General features: G+C 48.1%; 1 non-coding gene across 1 annotated transcript; it reads right to left on the minus strand.

The window, feature by feature from the left end:
* Nucleotides 1-3902: 3902 nt before the first annotated feature.
* Nucleotides 3903-3984, minus strand: TRNAS-UGA (transfer RNA serine (anticodon UGA)). The gene has a single exon. It is a non-coding gene; the product is annotated as a tRNA-Ser (tRNA).
* Nucleotides 3985-22137: the final 18153 nt, after the last annotated feature.

Raw genomic sequence — 22137 nt, forward strand, 5'->3', positions numbered from 1 at the left:
AATCAAATCTCATACCCCAGCCAGTCATCTGTAGGGGTCAGGAAGGATTTTTTTCCCTGAGGCACAATTGACTAGATACATTCTGAGGTTATTTTTTTGCCTTCCTTTGAATCATCGGAGATTGGCCACTGCAGGAGATGGGACACCCGATGGGGTGGACCAGTGCCCTGAGGAGGCACAGAGAATCTTCTCTCTAGATGCCTGGCAGGTAAGTCTTATTCACTTGCTCAGGATCAAATTTGGGGTCAGGAAGGAATTTTCACCCCAATCAGATTGTCAGGGAGCATGGGGGGAGGGGGAATTCACCTTGCTCTACAGCATGGGGCTAGGATCATCTGGGCATATCTCACTTAATCAATTCCCTGCCATTTCAGGGGCTTTGGGCATTACTGGAAGCTTGGTCTCTCCTGTTCTCTGCCTGTGGCACACAGTTTAGTCTCCCGAAGACAGAAATGCTTGTGTCTAATTAAAGTTGTTATGCTCAATATAGGGTTATCTGGGTGAAAACTAGTGGTCTTTATTAGTCAGGCAGTCAGAGTAGATGATCAGATGGTCCCTTCTGGCTTTAAACTCTATGAAACTATGAAGTAAATGTGTCAATTTCTTTTCACAACCAGCCTGGGCTGGTTTTGACCCAGTGACTGCGGGGTGAGAAGGAGAAAAACTCAACATGATTTATTGAGGCTCTCCAAAAACCTTTGACACAATCTCTCACAAGAGGATTTTGAGAAGACAAAGTTCAGATGTAGGTGAGAGGCAAAGGACTGGATCAGAAACTGGCTAAGAGAAAACAAAGAGTCAAAGAATCAACAGTTTGACTGTTTTCATTATGGCAGCGGGACGCTACAAAGTTCCATAGTCAGACTGACATTGTGTAATATATTTATAAACTCTGTGGAAGAGGGAGTTAGCAGTGACATAGCAAATTTTAGAGATGGCATTAAAGTATTTAGTGTAATCAAGACCAGAGAAGACAGCAAAGAATATCAGAAGGGCCTTAAATAGCCAGGTGACTGGGTAACATGATGGCAGATGGAATCCCGTGTTGACAAGGTAATGCACATTGAAAGGAATAGTTTGCACTATTCATGTACATTTCTGGGGTCTGAATTATCTGTATCAACTCAGGAAAAAGACCTGGGCATTGTAGCCCATAGGGCTAGCTTGCCTTTATTATGTTCAGCAGTAATGCATGGACCCTACAGGCCTGTATCCTGTAAGACATTAGCTTCAGCAGTTTTAGCATAAGGCTAAATGATTTGGCATGGATAAATGGCCTAACGGAAAACCCCAAGTATTGGGGAGCTGAAAATAGAGTGTTTAAGGGGAAATTCTGACCACAGGAACATGTGTCCAACCACAAGCGTGCCATGGTGACGAATTGATGTACAAAACAATAACCGGTACATGAGTTACATCCACAGATATCTAACCACAAGAAGGCCACGGCAATGAATTGACATATATGATAAAAAGTTGAGATCATTGATATACTAACCTATAAGAGAAGGGCACTCCAACATTCATGTATTCATTGGTGACCCCTCGATTCGAGGGTGATCTCTACCACGGATTTACATATGGGTCCTGAGATGACTCAGGAGTCTGATCCTGGAACTGCAAATCCACACGCAGTAGGTACAGACATTTCCTGGCGGGCCAGCTGCCTGCCGGGAGAAAGTTATTTCTTTTTTCTTCCTCCTCGTTCTCTTTTCAGCTTCGAGGGCAAGGCGCTTCTCCTCAAAGCGGGCCACTGCCTGATGGAGGATATGGCGCCATTCACGTCAGTCGGTGGCTTTCTGCTCCCAGCTGGTGATGTCCACATCAGTTTTCTTAAGATAGGTTTCAGTGAGTCTTTGCAGCGTTTCCTCTGACCACCACAGGATCTCTGACCATGGGTGAGCTGAGAGTAGAGGGCTTGTTTTGGGAGGCAAGGGTTTGGCGTCTCCGCATAATGTCCGGCCCAGCGAAGTTGGTGCAGGAAGATCATTGCTTCAATGCTGGTGACATTGGCTTCAGCAAGGATGCTGGTGTCAGTGCGGCAATCTTGCCACTTGATGCAAAGGATCTTCCGGGGGCATCGTTGGTGATACCTCTCCAAACTCTTGAGGTGCTGTCGATAGGTCACTGTAGTGGGGCGGACTGCCCCACCCCATGAGAGTGTGGGCTGCAGCAGGCCAGTGCGCCTGCGCAGACGGGCAGCCAATCAGAGAAGGGCTTAGTGGGAGCCAATCGGGGCCCAGATTGGAGGCAGCCAATCAGGGCCCGGCTCAGCCCTATAAAAAGGCTGCTCAGGGAGAGGAGAGTCAGTCTGTCCCAGGCCTTCGACAGGGGAAGGTCAGTCTCCAGAGCAGGAAGACTAGCACCGCAGACAGCGCAGTGCTGGCCAGGCTCGGGGAGCAGAAAGGAGCTCTAGCCCGAGGCCTGCCAGGCTGCAGGCCCTGAAGGGAAGGGCCTAGCAGATGCAAGGGGCCATAGGGGAAGCGGCCCAGGGAAGCGGACAGACGAGGGGAGAGAAGGAGGACAGCGAGGCTGCTGCCAGAGGGTCCCTGGGCTGGGACCCAGAGTAGAGGGTGGGCCTGGGTCCCCTCCTTCCCCCCTTGCAGTACACCCAGCCATCCTCCGTAGGGAGCGGCCATCATAGACTATGCCATATCCCTGACAAGAGGGATTAGACTTTGGGGTGTGTAGTTAGACATGGTGGCTAGGGCATAGAGAGACTGCTGATCAACCTCCCCCACCCCCCGGAAGGGGGTGTGGATGGACTAAGGGCACTGCCGGAGGGCAGTGGCTCGAAGAAGACGCCGCGAGTTGGGAGCAACGTGGGCTCAGACGCCAACCAAGGGCGAGACAATGGGTGGGACACCACCGAGAGAGGGCGCTCCACTGGACTGAGCTAATTCCCGGAGGTAACCAGCAGGAGGCTCCAGGTGGTGAGTCCCAACCCCGTTACAGTCACCCAGGTGTCACATCCATAGAGATGTGTAGGAGCAACAATTGTCTTATAGACCTGGATCTTGGTGTCCTGCCATAGGTCACGGTCCATGAAAATGCATTCAAGCAATTTCCCAAAGGAAGCACTTGCACACTGGATCCTGTCCTGGATCTCACTGTCAATTTTTGCCTTTTGAGAAAGTTGGCTACTGAGGTGTTAAAAGTGCTCAACTGTCTCCAGAGTCTGACTCTCAGTGGTGATGACTCCAACATGAGTAAGGTGAGGAAATACAAATAAGGAAGAGGGGAGAAACCCCTACTGAACATGCATCAGACATATCGGCATCAACATAACATGTTATAAAAGTGACATCCCAGACTATGGACAGTAGGAGAAAGAGTTGTAGTACTGGGTAGGTGCCAGAATGATAGGCACAGGTGATGAGGGGGAAGGTGATGGTGATAAGGAAGATAGTGGCTAACATTTCAGCTTGTCCTGAAAGGGACGGTGTGAGTATGGATGGGCAGAGGTGCATCCTGTAGTATCTCTATCTAGCTTACTGAGCTGGAGTGTTTGTGACTGTGCTAAATGGGCTAATAAACTATTTGTAAACATAGAAGAGTCCCTGCAGTGTGCACAGCGGGGTTCCCAGCGATATAATCATTTGAATAATACTGGGCCTGATCTTGGGACAAGAACCTGTCCAACCCTCAAAGTGATAACTGGGAAGTCTTAAATAATCAATATTAAATTAAATTAATGGAGATATCCCATCTCCTAGAACTGGAAGGGACCTTGAAAGGTCATCGAGTCCAGCCCCCTGCCTTCACTAGCAGGACCAAGTACTGATTTTGCCCCAGATCCCCAAGTGGCCCCCTCAAGGATTGAACTCACAACCCTGGGTTTAGCAGGCCAATGCTCAAACCACTGAGCTATCCCTCCCCCCAAAGAAAATAAAGCAGCCAACCGCCGTGAGCAGGATCTGAACCTACACAGGGACACCCCATTGGATTTCAAGTCCAACACCTTAACCACTCAGCCATCACAGCTGAGTAATATAATTAATACATAATCCATAGATCAGGCTACCGATTTGCTGCCCAAACAGGGACCCCAAGGGATGCACAGGGGCAACCTCCCTACCTAGGATCAGTAACTCACCTTTAGTAAAAATTCTAAATTGAAATCCAGCTAATCTCTCTGTCAGAAACACTGCAGCTTGCCAGGGACTTCCTATTTTCCCTCAGCTGTTGTTTCTCTTTTCTATTTCTTTGCCTCTAGTATATTCCTTCTACTTTCTTCTCTGCTTAACTTCACAACAGAGGGAGAGATATGCCCTCCTGGGAGGAATAGTAGACAGAGACTCAAGCTCACGGATACACACACACACACAGATCAAGCAAAGGAACGCTCGAGGTCTTGACTATCAGACTCACTTGGCATGCCTTGTGGGTGACCATGTGTCTCCCACCATTAGGTTTCCATGGAAATTTTAACTGTATAAGGATTCCTCACTGCACTCTAAGGGTATCCTTGCTACGTATTAACGACTAGTCTTTGGGGTTTAGAATCTTTATACACACATTAAGGGGCTTTGTAAGTTGAATTGTGTCGTAATATTGAGCTACCTGAAGTTGCAATTGCAGTTGCATCAGGGCCTGGTGACTCATGCTTTGAGGTGGAGGGAGAGTTGATTTATGTTTTGTGCCATCAAAAAGGCCATGGTACTTCAGTCCCCTCCGCTCTCCCAGTCTGCACCCTGATCCATCTACCACCAGCTTGTTCCTTGCTGCTCGGTAGGTCCCAACTAGGTAATCACCTCTCAATCTGCTAAGAACACATTAGCCATCAATGGAAGAGAGAGGGAGGGGGATGCCCCTTCCCTCTGCTTTTTCTTGGGACTTGTTTAAGTAATTGTTGAAACTGGTTAAGGGGTTAATTATTTAAGGAGGGATGACGCTATATAAAGATAGTATTAAGTGCTTACTGTGTAGATTTTGAATGAAGCTAGTTAGTAAAATGTAATTGAACTTATTTGGTGTAGAAGTTGAGGTGAGTGGTGTAGAGTTAGTCAAGATTTCTGGGAACCCAGCTGTGGTCGACCACAACACAGCATAAAAATATATTAAAGATCACGGAGGAGGTTTTGTATGAAGGTAACATAGCCAGGCTATTTTTAACCACCCGAATCTGTGGGGTTTGATCGTATGATCATATGTTTAATGTAATAGTCGGGGAAAGTACAAAAAAAGCTGTACTTGCACATATCACAGACAACTAATGCTTGTCTGGAGGGAGAAATGAGAAACGAGACTGTCTAAGCACAGCTCTAAATAGAAGTCCAACTTCCACCAAAGCAGCGTGTTAAAATCCAGAGGACTAAATTAAATAATAATATAAAGGAATGGTTGAATAAAAAGTATCAAAGGAACAAGGGAGAAAAACCCCCACTCACCAGAAAGTAACGAAAGCTCAGCCCTCCCCCCGCCATAGGTCTTAGAGACCCTGTAACTATGCATTTAGCCCATCTCCTGTAACCCTGTAAATCTCTGTGCCTTTAATTTGTAATTTCTAAGACAACTGGAAACAAGAAGTCACTGAGGCTTTGACCAGTAGCTAACACGTTGCTGTAAAAAATGGAGAGGAAGTGCTTTTGGACATTTTCTGTCTAGGAGGACAAGGAGAAATAGGCAAAGCAAATTGCTTCTAACAGGAATCTGGCAGAATGATATTCAAATTAGGGACCCATAAAGCATCTAATTACAAGGTTCAGCATCGTTTTAGACAAGGCTATGTCTAATGTACATGTACAAGGTAAAGCAAACCCTGTTTACTATCCCTCTAACCTGTAAATGGTGTGGGAAGCAGTAGGAAAAGAAGCAAGGGTAAAACCCTTGGGTAAAATTCAAGCATTAAGTATTTATATTGTTTTGCTACTTGCATATTTGTATTAGTCAAATTGCAGCCACAAAACTTATTGGGTTTAAATCAGTTGCTGTGCATTATTATTCCAAAAATAGATATCAAGTTAGTTGTGATTCTAGACGTACCCCACATAGTAAAGGAAGCCAGCAACGAATCATATTTCTTCTTTACACAAAAAATATCGAAGCCTCTAACAAGCAAAATGTAGCAGCCTTTGCTACCCACAACATGTATCATAGTTATTGTTATAGGTTTTAATTCATCAAAATACAGGAAAAGCTGTGTTATCTGGCCCTGTACCAGCCAGAAAGCTCTATAAACCAGCATTTCTAATCTTCATGGAAAGTCCATTTTATAGTCCGGTTGGCGCGGGGCCGACAGGCTCCCTACCTGGCTTTGCATCGCTCCCTAGAAGCAGCGAAGTGTCCCTGCTGCTGCTAAGTAGAGGAACGGCCATGAGGGGTTCGGACTGCGGGAGAAGGTGCCGGGCTGGGGTTTGGGGCATGGGAGGGGGTGCGGGCTCTGGGAGGGAGTTGGGGCGTGGGGGTAGTTTTAGGGCGCCAGATCTGGGGGGGCGCTCACCTCAGGTGCCTCCCCGCAAGTGGTGACCTGTCCCGGTTACTCCTAGGCTCTGAGCGCTGCCTCTGCCCGCAGTTCCCGGCCAATTGGAGCTGTGGAGCCAGTGCTTGGGGCGGGGCAGGGTGGGGTGGGGGCAGCACGCAGAGCCATCTGACCCGCTTCTGCCTAGGAGCAGCAAGGACAGGTAGCCTCTTGCGGAGAGCCACCCAAGATGAGTGCCCCGCAGATCCGGCACCCCGCAGCCCCTCCTGTGCCCCAACACCCTGCCCTGAACTCCTCCCACACCCACACTCCCTCCCAGAGCCCACACCCCCTCCCGCGCCCCAACTCCTAGCCCCGAGCCCTCTTCTGCACCCAAACTCCCTCCCAGAGCCCACGCCTTGCACCCCAACCACCAGCTCCATGCCCTTTCCTGCACCCAAACTCCCTCCCTCTTAGTTAACCAGCATTTTTCACTTACCAGCATCTCCCTTTCCCCCAACATGCTGGATAAAAAAAAGCTTTTACTGTAAAATGTTCAATTTATCTCTTGTAATTTTCCCATTATATTTCCAGATAAATAAAGCACGTGTTAATATTTTTCTCTTACCCACTTGTGTTTTAATCTAGGGTCTAAAGACTCAAGTGAAATGCCTTTGGCTCCTAACTAAATCATTAAACTTCTTTTATAGGCAAACCAAGGGGTATACCCAAGAAAAGTAATGATTTCAACCCTTAGGTTTCCTGGACCTGCTCTAAACATTTAATCCACTGGTGGTATGGTTTGTTGGTATGTTGGAATTATTTGTTTGTTTGCTAGATTGATGTTTTGTGTCACATCACTAGATTATGATTTTTCATACTTTTGGGGAGTTTTTGTTGCAACAGCAATAGTTTTGCGCACAAAGGGGTGAATAGTAAAAATATTAATAGTAAAACATTTTTCTTTGTGGTACTACACTATTCCAATATTATAATTCGGGATTAACCCATGGGATTAGGATTGTCAACATATATAAACTGCCAACTGTGCACTGGGCCCAGTAGGGCTTCCCAACGCTTGATAATGATCCAACCAGCAGACCAAATTCCGTGATGAATCCTGGCCACGTACCACTCAAGACACGTTGCACATATGCTAAGAACATCGTCCAGCAAACTTCACTGGAGATTTCAACCATTATCACTCTGAGTGGGGATACACTGATTCGGATGTAAAAGTAAGGGTTTGATGGACTCGGTGGTTAACAACGACTTTGTGTTAATTCATGAGGAGGGAGGGATAGCTCAGCAATTTGAGCATTGGCCTGCTAAACCCAGTGTTATGAGTTCAATCCTTGAGGGGGCCACTTAGGGATCTGGAGCAAAATCAGTACTTGGTCCTTCTAGTGAAGGCAGGGTGCTAGACTCAATGACCTTTCGGGGGCCCTTCCAGTTCTAGGAGATAGGATAGGATATCTCCATGATGCAAAACAATGTGGCACATTTCTCTTAGCCAGATGGTCAAAAGTACTCACCTGCTCTTTGTTGGGTCAGTTTGCTAGATAGCCATCCACAACCAATAAATCATAAAGTACTCAATAGCTTCCCTCACAGCCAACATAGACCATTACTCATCCACATCAGGCTCCAGCTACCCATCATTCAAAGTTCAATCAAGCCTCAGTGGAATTTTCGTAAAACAGGTTGAGAAAAGTTCTGCAACACACTGGAATGTAGGGTGGCTATCATTCCATCACGTTGTATCCCAATCAATGAACCTACCGCCGATTCCAAGGAGCCATTTACAAAGCTGCATGTTCAGCTATACCATGGGGCTGTTGACCAATTTATACTCCCTGCCAAGTGCCGATTACCAAGCCTTGCTCAGGAAATTTGAATGAACTGGTGACCCAGACGTTGCAGACCATCTAATTGAGGGTCTGGATACTGCTAGGCTCACTCAGTAGAAGGAATCTGTGGTGAAGCTTGACTTCACTTATTCCAGCTGGAAGTGCTGGAACCTGATCCACTGGCTGGTGGCTGCTCAATGACTTCCAGGCCAAAATCACCCACTGGTTAAGCCCAGTGAGGTTGCAAGACATCTAATGTGGGTAGCAAAGGTTCCGCTAGAGAAGTAATTTAAATGCAAAGTATATGACAAATGGTGTTAACTTCAACATGAGAATGTGGGCAGGAGTCAACCAGAGCTACTCTGGGTCAATGAACTAGATAAGGCCCTTAACTCCATCAAACCAGGCCCAGCAGCGGGGTGTGATAACATCTCTCCAGAATTCACTAAGCACCCTGGACCAAAGGCATCAGAGTGGCTCACTAATTTCAATATACAGGTCATTAATGAGAAGAAGCTACTGCGTACTTGGCATCAAGCAAAGATTATTGCCATTCTCAAGCCAGGCAAGGACCCCCACAATGTGGCGATTTACTGCCCAATATCCTTGCTGTCAGTGTGTTTCAACGTGTTTGAGCGCTTGATCCTCCAACGAATCACTCTGACGTTGAATGACATCTTGCAGGTTGACCACACAGGGTTCAGGAAAGGACATAGGCACCTGTGATCAAGCCTTGGCCTTAACCACCTTTATTGAAAATGGTTTTCAACAAAATCTAAAGAAAGGACTGCCTGGATGTGACCATCGCTAATGACATTGTTTGGCACAAGGCCTTCTGGGGAAACTCTCTCGAGTTGCCCTACATTGGGTGGCCGAAGTAGTAGAGCTCTTCCTCCAAAATAAGCGGTTCAGAGTACACATAGGTGATCACTGCAGTTCCTGGAAGTGTCAGATTAATGGTCTTCCTCAAGGTTCAGTGCTTTCACCAATATTGTTCAATGTGTACATCAATGACTTGCCAGCAACAGTCTTGCACATGACATCTGCTGCAGTTATCAAGCTCAGTCCTTCTCAGAAATTAACAAGGTCCTGAATGGTGATCTGAAGCTCATGCCAGACTGCCGTAGTCTATGGCACCTGCAGTTGAGCTTTTCCAAGACAGTTTCTAGCATATTTCATTTGCATAATGCAAGCACAAGCCACTAATTAAATATTTTCTTAAATGCCCCATATTTGCCGTGAGGGAGCCTCCATCAAGTTCCTGGCCAAGTTCCGTGAGAACAGTGACTTTCCTCTGTACTCAAACTTCTTCATCCACCCAACACAGTTGTCTTCTATACGCCCTTTATGGTTACTTATGCCACCACAGTACATGAGCCTGGAATCTGCTTGGCGTAATGAGTAGTCAGCGATGGCAGTCGTTAATCACTCTCTCATCACTGACCCAACCATCTGCCCATCAGGTTTTGACCTGTCAAGGCACCTGTGGCCATCCCTGAACTAGTTTGTAACAGGACAGGGCAATTGTGCGCCCAATCCCTTCAAATGACCTGCATTGTAGACGCAGTCAACTTCAGACTATGTTGCATATTCTGGACAAGTGCCCGCTAACTTACTTTGATGCCAGGCTACCAGCTCTTCACCTGGTTGATGACGATGCTATCACATGGCTGGACACACTGCGCATACGCTGAAGAAGAAGAAGTAGAAGAAGAAGCAAAACACCCTGAAAGTTCAGACAGGTTTTAGGGTCTAATCCAATACCCACTGAAATCAATAGAAAGGCTCTTATTGATTCTAATGGGATTTGGAGCAGGTTTATTAACCCTCATGCTTCAGGGCATAAGCTAACCTCTAACTCAGCGGGTAAAGTAGAAACTTTTCTTAGGGCAGGTTGTCCCATAACTGCCTACCGCAGGGCTTCTTCCACCTTCCTCTGAGGCAGCTGGTACTAGTCATTGCTGGAGAAAAGATCCCACTGGTCTGATCAAAACTAGCAGTTCCTAGGTCCTTATGATTGCAATAGTTATTTTATATGTATAAAATATTAATGATTATTAAAGCATATTCATTGACTTTTAATAACTATATAATCGGATGTGCGCCTTACATAGTTTATAAAGCTCATTAATTTTTGTATGTAATTGAGATGTGAAAAGTGCCTTATCGACCCTACATTAAATATTTATTTGAGACACTTGATTTAAAATGTGCTGTGTATATGTTTTGAGTGGATTCTAGGCTTAGGTTGAATACATGGGTTTTGCACTATAGTTCCACAGTACAATACAACTCAGTGAAACTCAAATCTCTCACCCATAGCATAGGAGGTGTTTACAGCCAACTGTAGATATCTCCAGAGATGAAAGCAAAGGTTGGCACTCTAATTAGCCAGTCAAATCTGCCTAGGTTCCCAGCACATCCTTGTAACAACTGCTGTTGCCCCTCACAGATAAAAACATGTCTCTCTGTATCCTTCTCTCATCAGTTCAGGCTGTCACAACTCTTTACCACAACGCTGTGTTTGGCTCTTACCTTGCAAGTGTTCTACCAGCTTTCTTTTTTTCTTCTTCCATATTTATGTCAAGGACTCCAAAATCCATCTCTGCCGGTGTCAGTCGTTATCTCACAGGGGTGCCTCCTTGTCACATCATTAGGGATGCGCTGGCTAGGGAAGAAAAATTGTCTGGCGTTTTTCAACAACGTCAGCACAGCTTGAGTGCAGAACACTCCGTGTGGCACTTGAGCACCGCGTAGGGCGCACTGCCTGCCTTTCGCACCCATGCTTCACAGCCCATGAGTTTTCTGTTTCGGAGCCTGTAATGCAGAAGTGATTGTGAGCAGGGGGAAAATTAATTGTGGATGCAGAAAAAAAAATAACAACTGTGTTTATTGAGAAGGATTAATTCAACGACATGAACCAGCGAAGGAGAAAGGTTCTGGCTGGTTCCAGAGCTCTGTCCAGGGTGGTGTAGAGAGGCCAGACCCATTTCAGCAGTGGGTAGGTATAAATAGTTTATAAAAACCCAAGGAAGAATTTCCCCAGCACAGGTACTGTGTTGATGTAATGCTGACAGACCCCAGTCAGCAGCACCTGGGATCAAACTTGGGACTTTTGGAGCTTAATGCATGAACCTCTACTGCCTGAGCTAAAAGACAGCTCCCTCTTAGCCAAGCTGTAGGTGGCTCCTCAAGCTCTAGGTAGTTTAGTTGCCACTAGGGGGTGATAGAGTGCCACACTAAGCAGCATGGGTTACACTGGGGTCACAATAGGGGTATGCTGAGGAAAGAGCCCGGGGCCATAGAGCACATTGTTACCGCCACTCTGGCTAGTGCCCCAGACCATGCAGAGGCTGTGGTAACTTCGAGAAGAGCCAGGGTCGCCTAACTTATACTGGGAGTTGCTGCAGCAAGTGAGACAGCACAAAAATGGCTTTTGCCTGCCCTGGGAGCTGTCGTTTCCATCTTTCATACTGAGCCTCCTAGGGATACGGCACAGAATCTGACCCATGGCCGCATCGGAATACAGCACTCTGATTGGTCACAACCCCAGGCTTTGAGTGACCCTACAGAGCCGACTAGCAGAAGCTGGGACTGGATGACAGGGGATGGATCCCTCAGAATTGCCCTGTTCTGTTCATTCCCGCTGAAGCATCGGGCACTGGCCACTGCTGGAAGACAGGATACCAGGCTAGAGGGACCCAGTATGGCCAATCCTATGTCCTTATGTTTATAGCCTGAGCCCATGTCACTGTTGCGTTGCAGCTTCTGGGAGCTGGTTAACCTTTAAGTGGGTGTCAAAGAGAGTGACTATGTGCGGTGCCTCCTGCAGGCTGCAGGTTTCCAAGCTGGCACCAAATAGGCAAGCATGGAGGGGACGAGATGAGGAAGGGGCTAAAGGATCCATATTTATGCTGCTCCAGCAGCTCCAAACTCTCACGTCAAGGGCAGCAATTACTTTTCCAACCCATATACTAGAGCAGCAGCTGCATGCTTTGGGAGCATGAATTCAATGCCCACTTAGTTCCCCACATGATGCCCATTTACTTGGCCTTTGCGACGAGCAGGGGTGAATTTCCCCCTAAAAATGTGTTGGCAGGCACAGATTCCACATAGCTGGCAGGGTCACAGAATCATAGAAGTGTGGGACTGGACGGGACTTTGAAAGGTCATCTAATCCAGTCCCCTGCTCTCCCAGCAGGACTATGTAATAAACAGACCATCCCTGACAGGTGTTTGTCTAACCTGCTCTTAAAAACCTCCAGTGACGGAGATTCCACAGCCTCCCTTGGCAATTTGTTCCAGCATTTAACTACCCTGACGGTTAGGAAGTTTTTCCTAATGGCCAACTTAAACCTCCTTTGCTGCAATTTAAGCCCATTGCTTCTTGTCCTAGCCTCAGAAGTTAAGAAGAACAATTTTTCTCCCTCATCCTTGTAGCATCCTTTCACACACTAGAAAACTGTTATCATATCCCCCCTCAGTCTTCTCTTCTCCAGACTAAACAAACCCAATTTTTTCAATCTTCCCTGATAGGTCATGCTTTCTAGACCTTGAATCATTTTTGTTGCTCTTCTCTGGACTTTCTCCAATTTGTCCACATCTTTCCTGAAATTGGGCGCCCAGAACTGGAGACAATACTCCAGTTGAGGCCTAATCAGCGTGGAGTAGAGTGGAAGAATTACTTCTCGTGTCTTGCTTACAACACTCCTGCTAATACATCCCAGAATGATATTTGCTTTTTTGGCAACAGTGTTACACTGTTAACTCATATTTAGCTTGCAATCCACTATGACCCCCAGATCCCTTTCTGCAGTACTCGGGTGAAAGTACCGGTATGCAGGGCAGCCGGGCTCCTGGGTAAGGTGGGGGGGGTGGCTCTGGGCCCCCAGAAGGGGTGAGGCCTCGGGCAGATGAGGCTGGGCTGGGGCCAGACTCCCCCCAGCCAGCCCTTCAGCACTGCCTGGCCCACGCCGCCCGGGGCTCCGGCAGCGATTTAAAGAGTTTGGGTCCAGTCGCTGTCAGGAGCCCCAGGGCCTTTTAAATCGCTGGGCCCTGGGGCAGCTGCCCCTTTTGCCCTCCCTGCCCCCTGTCAGTGGCCCTGCCGGTACAGTGCTTAAAGCGCTGCCGTGGCAACGCTTTAACATTGGCTGTGTACCGGCCCGTACCGAAGGCCACTTTCTTACCAGTACGCCATACCAGCCCGTACCAGCTTACTTTCACCTCTGGCAGTACTCCCTAGGCAGTCATTTCCCATTTTGTATGTGTGCAACTGATTGTTCCTTCCTAAGTGGAGTACTTTGCATTTGTCCTTATTGAATTTCATCCTGTTTACTTCAGACCATTTCTCCACTTTGTCCAGATCATTTTGAATTTTAATCTTATCCTCCAAAGCACTTGCAACCCCTCCCAGCTTGGTATTGTCCACAAACTCTGTAAGTATATTCTCTATGTCATTATCTAAATCATTGATGAAGATATTGAACAGAACCAGACCCAAGATCGATCCCTGCGGGACCAGCTGCTCCTCCTTCTCAGGTAGATGCACAGAGACCAGGCAGTTTGCGCTGTGTGTGCATTTGTGTGTGTGTTTGCTAAACCCAGGGTTGTGAGCTCAATCCTTTAGGGGCCGTTTAGGAATCTGGGGCAAAAATCTGTCTGGGGATTAGTCCTGCTTTGAGCAGGTGGGTTGGACTAGATGACTTCCTGAGGTCCCTTCCAATCCTGATATTCTATGATTTGTGTGGACAAAGTGATACAGGGACAGATTCATTCCCAATGCCCTACAGGTTATCCAATGAGCAATTTGTTCTCTAGTTGAAATGTGTGTCTCTTCTTATTTAATATTTATGTTACAGTAGCACCAACCAAAATCAACACCCCATTGTGGTAGTTACGTGTTTGCAGGACACACACATAGTGAGGAAACATTCCTTGCCCCCGAAAGCTTACAATGTAAATATGGGGCAATATGATGTACCCCAGCACCAGTAGCAGAGTAGAATATAGACCCGTCTCCATACTCCCACACTGATTCCCAATCCTCTGGAGCACAGACTCTCCCTCTATGTCTTTCTTTTTTTCTTTCACACTTATCCCAGTGTTATCTGATCACCACTTCGGTGGCCTCAGTCCAATCCCTAATGGACTAATGTCTGTATTATGATCACAGTTGGCACTAATTGGTACTCTTAATAGCCTCCGCTGTGAGCTCTACGACTCCTTGTGCTGCTTTCTCACCTCCTGGTACCAGCGCCAGCGGAGATCCTGCGGAGTCAAGGCACAGCTGCTGGTGTCCTCTACCTGTTGTGTGGGTAACTAAAGACTTCAGTCTCCAGAGATGACAAGCCAATATCTTTCCCAGACACTGAATCACTTTGAAATAAAGAATAAGGAACTGTACAGCAGATACCTGGGAGACATTTTGCATTTTCAGTATCAGACCTGATATTCCATTGAGGCTTTTCTTAGAAGCCTTTTGTCTGTATCTGCCAGCACAAATCAACATTGTTTTTATTAGAGGGATGATTGCTTGAACTGCTGCCAGAAGTTGTTTGGGTTATTTGGGGGTTTAGCAAGAGACATGCGCAATAATCTCTCTCTGGGTGTGTGGACTGGCTACTTTGTTTGCTTCCGATTCTCCACAGCTGCTCAGTTCCTTCTCTCGGCCCTGTCAATTTTGTTTAAAAAAAATAAACAAAAAGAAAAAGAAATCCTTGCCCCAGACAGCAGGTTCCAGCTATAATCACATCCTCCCAGACCAGGGTTGCCATCAAGCTTTGGAGACGACCCTTTTTGAATTATTCAGAGCAATTTGTACTGTAATCATAAGCCTGTCAATACAGCACTTCATGATTTTAATTCAAAAGGGCTTCGCTGCTATGCCCTGGAGCTGCTCTCCTCAGAGTTGGAGATAGTCCCTTTGAAATGCTCCACTCTTCTGTGCTGCGTGGTGTGAACAAGGAGACGCTGCGCCGCTTGTTGTTTCATGGAAGAGATCAATAGCTTAGAGCTAGTATCAGGGACCAAGGCATGCGTCAAACTGCACTGTTTAGATATGCCATCAAAAGTTGGGATGCTCGCCCCTGTTGTTGTGGAAATGCTAATGGAAAGGAGCTGGCTTTGCAATCATGGAGCCTGGAATGTAGCATGCTCCCATAGTTAGGGCACTGGATGGGGCCCAAAGAAGCTACAGTTCTAGTTCAGGGTCTGCCACTGACCTGCTGTGTGATCTTGGGCAAGTCCCTTCACCTTTCTTTCCCCTCCCACTCTATCAAGTCTGAAAGCTCTTCTGGACAGGGATTATCTGTCTCTATGTGTTTGTACAGCACCTAGCACAGTGGGGCAGCCAGTCTCAGCTGGGACCTCTAGGCACAAACAGTACTGCAGATAATTACTAATAATAGTATCCAGAGGACACAGAGTTCTGAAGCCTTCGAAGCCCATCTGTCCAGCAGAAAGGGACGCTTGTTTCCTTTTAAAGGTACTCAGCATAATTCAATGGAATTCACCCTGCAGGCCAAGTAGAATTCACCCATGCAGAGTTCATTGCTAAACAGGGCCTTGGTGTTTAGGCTTTCTGCCCAGACTGCTGAATATCAATGAAAAGAGTAAACAAGGGGTTAACTCCGGCTCGCTTTGCGTCTCCCCTTGAATAGGTGCTCAGGTTTGGGGCTAAAAGAATGGCGGCTGAGATGCATCAGAGGGAGCCTGCCTGTGGGAAAGAGGCAGGATTCCATACCCAAGTTTTGTGCAGATCACAAGCTGGGGAGTAGAACTGGTTGGAAAATTGTGAATGAAACATTTTTCCCATGAGGCACTGTGGCAGCTCAGCCACAGGGAGGGACCGCATTGCATCATGGGAGAGGTAGTCTAGTTGAGGACCAGGGCTGTTGCGGGGAAATGGGAGCACAAGGGACCCAGAACTACAATTTCCAGGGATCTCAGGTGGACACTGGGATTAACATTAACCCGACCTGACACATTTCAGCATTTCCAAATCCAACATTTTTTGTTCAGTGAAAAGTTTTGTTATTTAGATTTTTTTTTCTCTCCCAATTTGGAACAAAAACAGGTCTCACAATCTTGGAACTCCCCACAGGACAGAAATTCAGCTCAGGGAGGCCTCGAAGCGGGGGAAGAGATTTGTTTGCCCTAGTTATGCTAACTTGTTTGGTGTCTTCCAGTGATTGGAGTACAAAGTCTTCTTCTTTCTATTTTACTTATTCATCAAATGTTTTTATACTTGCAGCTGAGAGGCACCATAGAAAACTTCCCCTTCTAAAACCCCAGCAGACTCCAACGATAATAACAGCAACAATAAAGAATCCGCCTCAGCTGGGAAACAAAACCCAGTCCGCTTGTTCTTGGCTTGTAATGATCATGCAAATACAAGCTGATAAAAGAGGGTAAGGCGGGCTTAGGTTTGCAACCTCTAAACGCATTATAAATATTGTATGGCGCCGTTCTTCACTGGAAAACCTTGGCTGATTAAATTAACTGGTTTGCTGTCCCTGCTTCAGTTGATGCCCCTGGGACATATTAAATATAGAAAGCTCTCTCCTAGGTTTCTGCACTGTTGCTGGTTTGAAGGAGGATTTATTGGTACGGGAAGAGAAGCAAGACCACTCAGGGCCCTGCTGGTTTGTATTTTCTGTCTTCTGAAACTGTGGGTATTATTTTTCCCCTCTGCCCTTTTCCTCCAGCAAAGTGGGGAAAAAAATAAATCAGCAAACCAACCACCAGCCTTCCTTTTCCTTATTTACCAAGCTGTCCCAGAGAAGGGTCAACCCCAAGCAAGCTTAATGATGGGTAAAAAAATGCATTTCTTTCTGTTGAGAAACTCTTGGGCTTTTTTCCCCCCTTTTCCTTGGGAATGGCTTTTACTTTTTAAATCGGTATCAAAACGAGTGGAGATGAGAGGCAGCAGGAAGATAACCCCCGCCTCCAGTTACAGAGGGTATTTACATACAGGGCTAATGGAAGAGGCAGTTTCTGTTTCACATGCTTGGTATAGGGGACCACGGTAGCACCTGCAAGGAGGGCTTGATTCTGCGTTGCAAATGGCCAGGAACTGAAAAGGGAGTATTGGCCGAGGAAGGGGTCTGCTGGGGTGACTGTGGAAAAGCATTCTGAGACAGACTCTCTGCTGCTCTAGTGGGGTGCGGGGGCTGTCAGGGAGCTGGTTATTATTCCCGGATTCTCAGCCCTGGTGCTGCTCTAATTTGTGCTACCTGCCAACAGTCCCTAAAGGGCCATCCGCCACCTGGAGATGGCTGCCCCCTTTCCCTGACACCAGCCCACCCCTTTCCACTCTTGACACATGCCTCATGCTGGCTTTATACTTGCTAGGGTCCCCCCATGCTGGGTATCTGCAGCAAGGGACCTGAGGCCTGTGGGACCTTCCTGTGGGACTCTCAGGTGGCAGGAAAGGAGCGGGTCAGGGCAGAAATCCATCCCTCTCTACACAAGCATTTAGGTCTATAATTAAACTAAGAAACTACATGAATAGCAATTGCGATGGGCACTGAAGGGTCAAGGGCAGTTGGCACATTCAATTGGGGCGTACCCGGGGCCGGCTCCAGGCACCAGCCGACCAAGCACATGCTTGGGTGGCACTTTGTAAGGGGCGGACAATCTTAGGGTGGCGGGGGGCGCTCGGGTTTTTTGTTGTTGTTGTTTTGGTTTCGGCCAGGAGGCGCTTGGGGGTGGGTTGTTTGTGTTTCGGCGGCATGGCGTGGCACTCGGGGGGGGGAGTGTTTCGGCGGCGCTCGGGGGGGGGGGTTGGTTCAGCGGGGCAGCGCTCAAGGTTTTGTTGTTGTTATTGTTTTGGTTTCGGCCGGGCAGCGCTCGGGGGACTGGGTTGTTTGTGTTTCGGCGGCGTGGCGTGGCGCTTGGGGGGGGGTGTTTCGGCGGCGTGGCGCTCGTTTTTTGTTTTTTTTCCCAGCGGCGCGGCACTCGGGGGGGGGGTGTGTTTCAGCGGGGTGCTCGGGGGGGATGTTACGGCCGGGCAGCGCTCATTTTTTTTGCTTGGGGCAGCAAAAAAGTTAGAGCCGGCCCTGGGCGTGCCAGGCTCAATGAAGGATCAGACCCAGCTGGGGAAGCTAATATAAAGGGAAGGGACGGTCTTGGGCTCTCTCTTGAGATGGGATCTCTGACAACTACCCAAGATAGCTACTGAGATGCCACTGGAGAGAGGGAGGGAGCCCCTTTGCTGAGCCTTGATAAAAGGGTGGGAACTGGGTTTCCAGGGGGAAAGCCCTGGGAAGTGTGACTTGTCACCAGAGCTGGAAAGGACTCTGTGGAGCGTGGTGAGGGGCTGGGTATAGGCGCGGGAACTAGGGGTGCAGGGGGTGCTGCACCACCCCCAGGTTTTATGTTGGGGCCTGGCCACTGGCCCCGTGCCTGGGAACCCATGCCCAGAACCCTGCTCCTAGCCCCATGCCTGGGGCTCTGCTCCTGGCCCTGTGCCAGCCCCCAGCTGTGGCCCCGCCCCCAGTCTTGGCTTCCTTACCCCTGTCTGGGTCTGCCCCCAACTCCCAGAGACCCGGCCCTGCTCCCGGCCTCAACTCTGGGGGATCAGAGGAAGGTATGGCAGGAGTAAGGTGGGGGAGGGATAGCTCAGTGGTTTGATCATTGGTCTCCTAAACACAGGGTTGTGAGCTCAATCCTTGAGGGGACCACTTAGGGATCTAGGGCAAAATCAGTACTTGATCCTGGTGGTAAAGGCAGGGGGCTGGACTCAACTCAATGACTTTTCAAGGTCCCTTCCAGTTCTAGGAGATAGGATATCTCCATTTATTTATTTATAATGAGGTAAAAAGTAAAAAACTGCTTTCAGCACCTCCACTATTAAAAGTGTTCCAGCGCCACTGGGGCTGGGAAAAGGGGCCTAGAGACAGGTCAAGGTAGGAAGAAGTCCAGGGGTCTGAGGGAGCAGAGCTTGGCTGCTCACTACAGGTTCCTGGACTAAAACCCAGATTAGAGGGGAAGTCTGGGTTCCCCTACCAACTTCTGAGGAAGGTGGTATGAAACCCCCTGGTACAAGAGGTAAGAACTAATGGAAACTCTGAGATACGGGGAGCAAGGCTTGCTGGGCCAGAGTCAGGACTCAAATCATTGAACTCCGTGTGCTGGTACCTAGGACAGAGTGGGACCGATCAGGACCTGGCTGGAGGGCTGGATCATGAAGAGACCTTGTGCCACTTAGTCTCTCTGCACCCCAGTGCCCATGGGTGAAACAGGGTATGCCAGATGATGAGTCACTCTTCTTCTCCTCTGGATCTTCTGAAGGGCCAACTACAGACGTTTTCCCTTAACCCCTTTCCTGGTTCTGCCTGAGGGACCTTTCAGATTTGGAAGTAAAAACCATTTGCCAGGCCATCTCTGCTACGTGGCGACAAGGTTCAGTTCTGCTTTGGATGCACAAGTGTAATTGCTAATGACTCCCAGATGTAGGGTGGGTTTGCACCTCTGCATTAGAGGGAAGAATTTGCTGCCTTGTCTATGTGTGCTACACCAAGTTACTGCTTGTAGCTGCCTGGTACAGCCAAGGGTTTTGTTATATCTCTCATCAGCAGCCTTGATCCTGTTGACCATGTTCTGTTGAGCTGTCTGCTCCCTTGAGGAAGTAGACTTGAGTTATCCCATTCCAGTTTCCAGGGGCTGGTTTGGGGGGTGATTATTCATTTGTTCCATGGACTCTCCAGTGCAAGGCCTAATTTTAATCACCCTCCCAGTTCAATGTGTATGTGAAGCCACTGGGGGAGATAGTGAGACCATATAAACTGTGGTTCTATCACCAATGTATTATTGAACTACAGCCATGCTCATCCCCATCATACCCACATGGAACAATGTCTTTGCCTTCCCATCCATAGCCAGGACTGGGGTGAAGAGGTATGGGATTTGTGCGCACTCTGTTGGGTAAGTTCAGAAGTAATGTGGGTGGGATGGGGAACGATCTTGTAGACCTGGCGAGATGTTGAGGTTGGTGTTTTACCCCCATTGTGGGTGGGGGTTCTCATGAGTCCTTCCAAGAAGTTTGCAGTTCGGAGGTGATTTTGGCTGCCCATCCGCTCCCAGGGTTACCAAAGGTGTCACAGAAATGCCTGTTTATATCGACGACGTGATAGACATTTACAGTCTCTTTGCTCTGGTGATCTGCAGCTCTGTGTTGCCTAAACTGGATGATTGCTATGCTCTCTGTATGGGGCAGCATCTCTCTATGTGGGGCTCATCCAAATGCTTGTGTTGTGGGTGCAGACTGTGACTTTGTGCAGCCTTAACAGTGCTAACGTTTTCTTTGAGAGTTACACTGTCATAAGGAAGCAGACGGATGGTTTGGGGTTTAAGACAAAGGCCTTGTATGTAGAACATCTGACTTCAAGACCAGTTCTGTTGCAGACCTCCCTGGGTCACTGAGGCTCTCTGTGCCTCCATCAGCATATGTGATATGGAGATGATAATGCTCCCCTGGTCTATTTTGATTGTAAGCTCTTGGGGGCAGAGGCAGCCTCTTGATCTGTGTATGTCCAGCAGCTGGCACAATAGCACCTTGATGTCAGTGGGGGCCTCTCGGCACTTCTGTCCTATGAATAACGATGCACAGTGTGGAGCATTTTCAAAATAGCGACATAAATAAACGTATGTAGACAGTAAAAGGCTGCCATCATATTTTATTCACAACACCACACAACAAATAAATGCCGTCAGGCTGTAATTTGGGCTGGCTTCTACCGTTTCCCATTGGTTGCACGGTGGCCTGCAGCTTCCCTAGCCTAAACAATGATTTAAGCAACACAGTAGAGCCAGTGCAGGGGATTTGTCAGTGGGACTTTCTGGCCCAGGTATTTCTCCTGACTCGGTTTGTCTGAGTTGAAGGGCTGTAAAGCCCCATTAGAGAGGGAAGAGCCTGTTGTGACTGCAGAGTCAGCGCCTGGTGTCTGTCCTTGTACCTTTAAGCAGGTTTAAAATAGTTCAAGGAGGAACTTGCTGTTTGGTGATTCCTCTTTCCCTTGTTAGCAAAAGCACCATGTGCCCTGGCGTTATTCCTGTCGTTCAGAGCTCTGCGGGGGCTTACAGCACATTCCCTGCTACCTGAGACCAACGCAGCCACGGATTAGCCTAGCAAATACCAAAGCATCTTGTCCCTAAAGGACCAGCTGATTGCTGAGTTCAGGAACCCAGTTGGGTTGGGTACTGCAATGAATTCTGCTAGATGGTGCAGAAGCCAAGTAGCAGATCTACACATCTCAGTCCCAACCCAGCCAAGGAATGCTCCAGTTCCCTACAAGCGCCCCCGCTGCTGTGACTTATTGCCATATTCTGCCAGGGGGGTGAATATTTTTGCTAGCGCTGTCGGGACCTTCTTGCAGAAATGTACTGGTTTCCACAGAACTTTCATCGGGAACATTTTGGGGGTGAGGGAGACTCTATGGCTGGGTGGTTCTGGACCTGGCCTGATCTGGAATGAAAAAGCTCTGTTCTGACTCAGGCAGAACCTGGGTTTCCCGCTTCCCAGGCCCGTACCCTAACCACCAGGCTACAGAGGGTACATCTACCGGGCAATCACAAAGCTACCCATGGCAACGAGTCTCAGAGCCCTCGTCAGCCCTCCTCACGGGGTATTCGGCTTGAGCCTGGTTGGCTACACTGCAGCCTGAGATCCATGAGCCGGAGCCAGCTGACCCGGGCTAACCTCAGCCAAGCGGCAGGATTTTTAGAGCCGTGGAGACGTACCCAGCGGGTGAAGCCTGCACATGCCCAAACCTTCCCCGGCCACAATTCTGTATTCGCAAAAAGGAACCGAAAAACCTACAAAAGTCAGAAGTTGCTGTGGAATGTCATTGTTGTTCTCTGGTCAGCTCTACGTACGCACAACTTAAG

Source organism: Chrysemys picta, chromosome 2 (assembly GCF_011386835.1).
Source record: "Chrysemys picta bellii isolate R12L10 chromosome 2, ASM1138683v2, whole genome shotgun sequence".
Lineage (NCBI taxonomy): Eukaryota > Metazoa > Chordata > Testudines > Emydidae > Chrysemys > Chrysemys picta.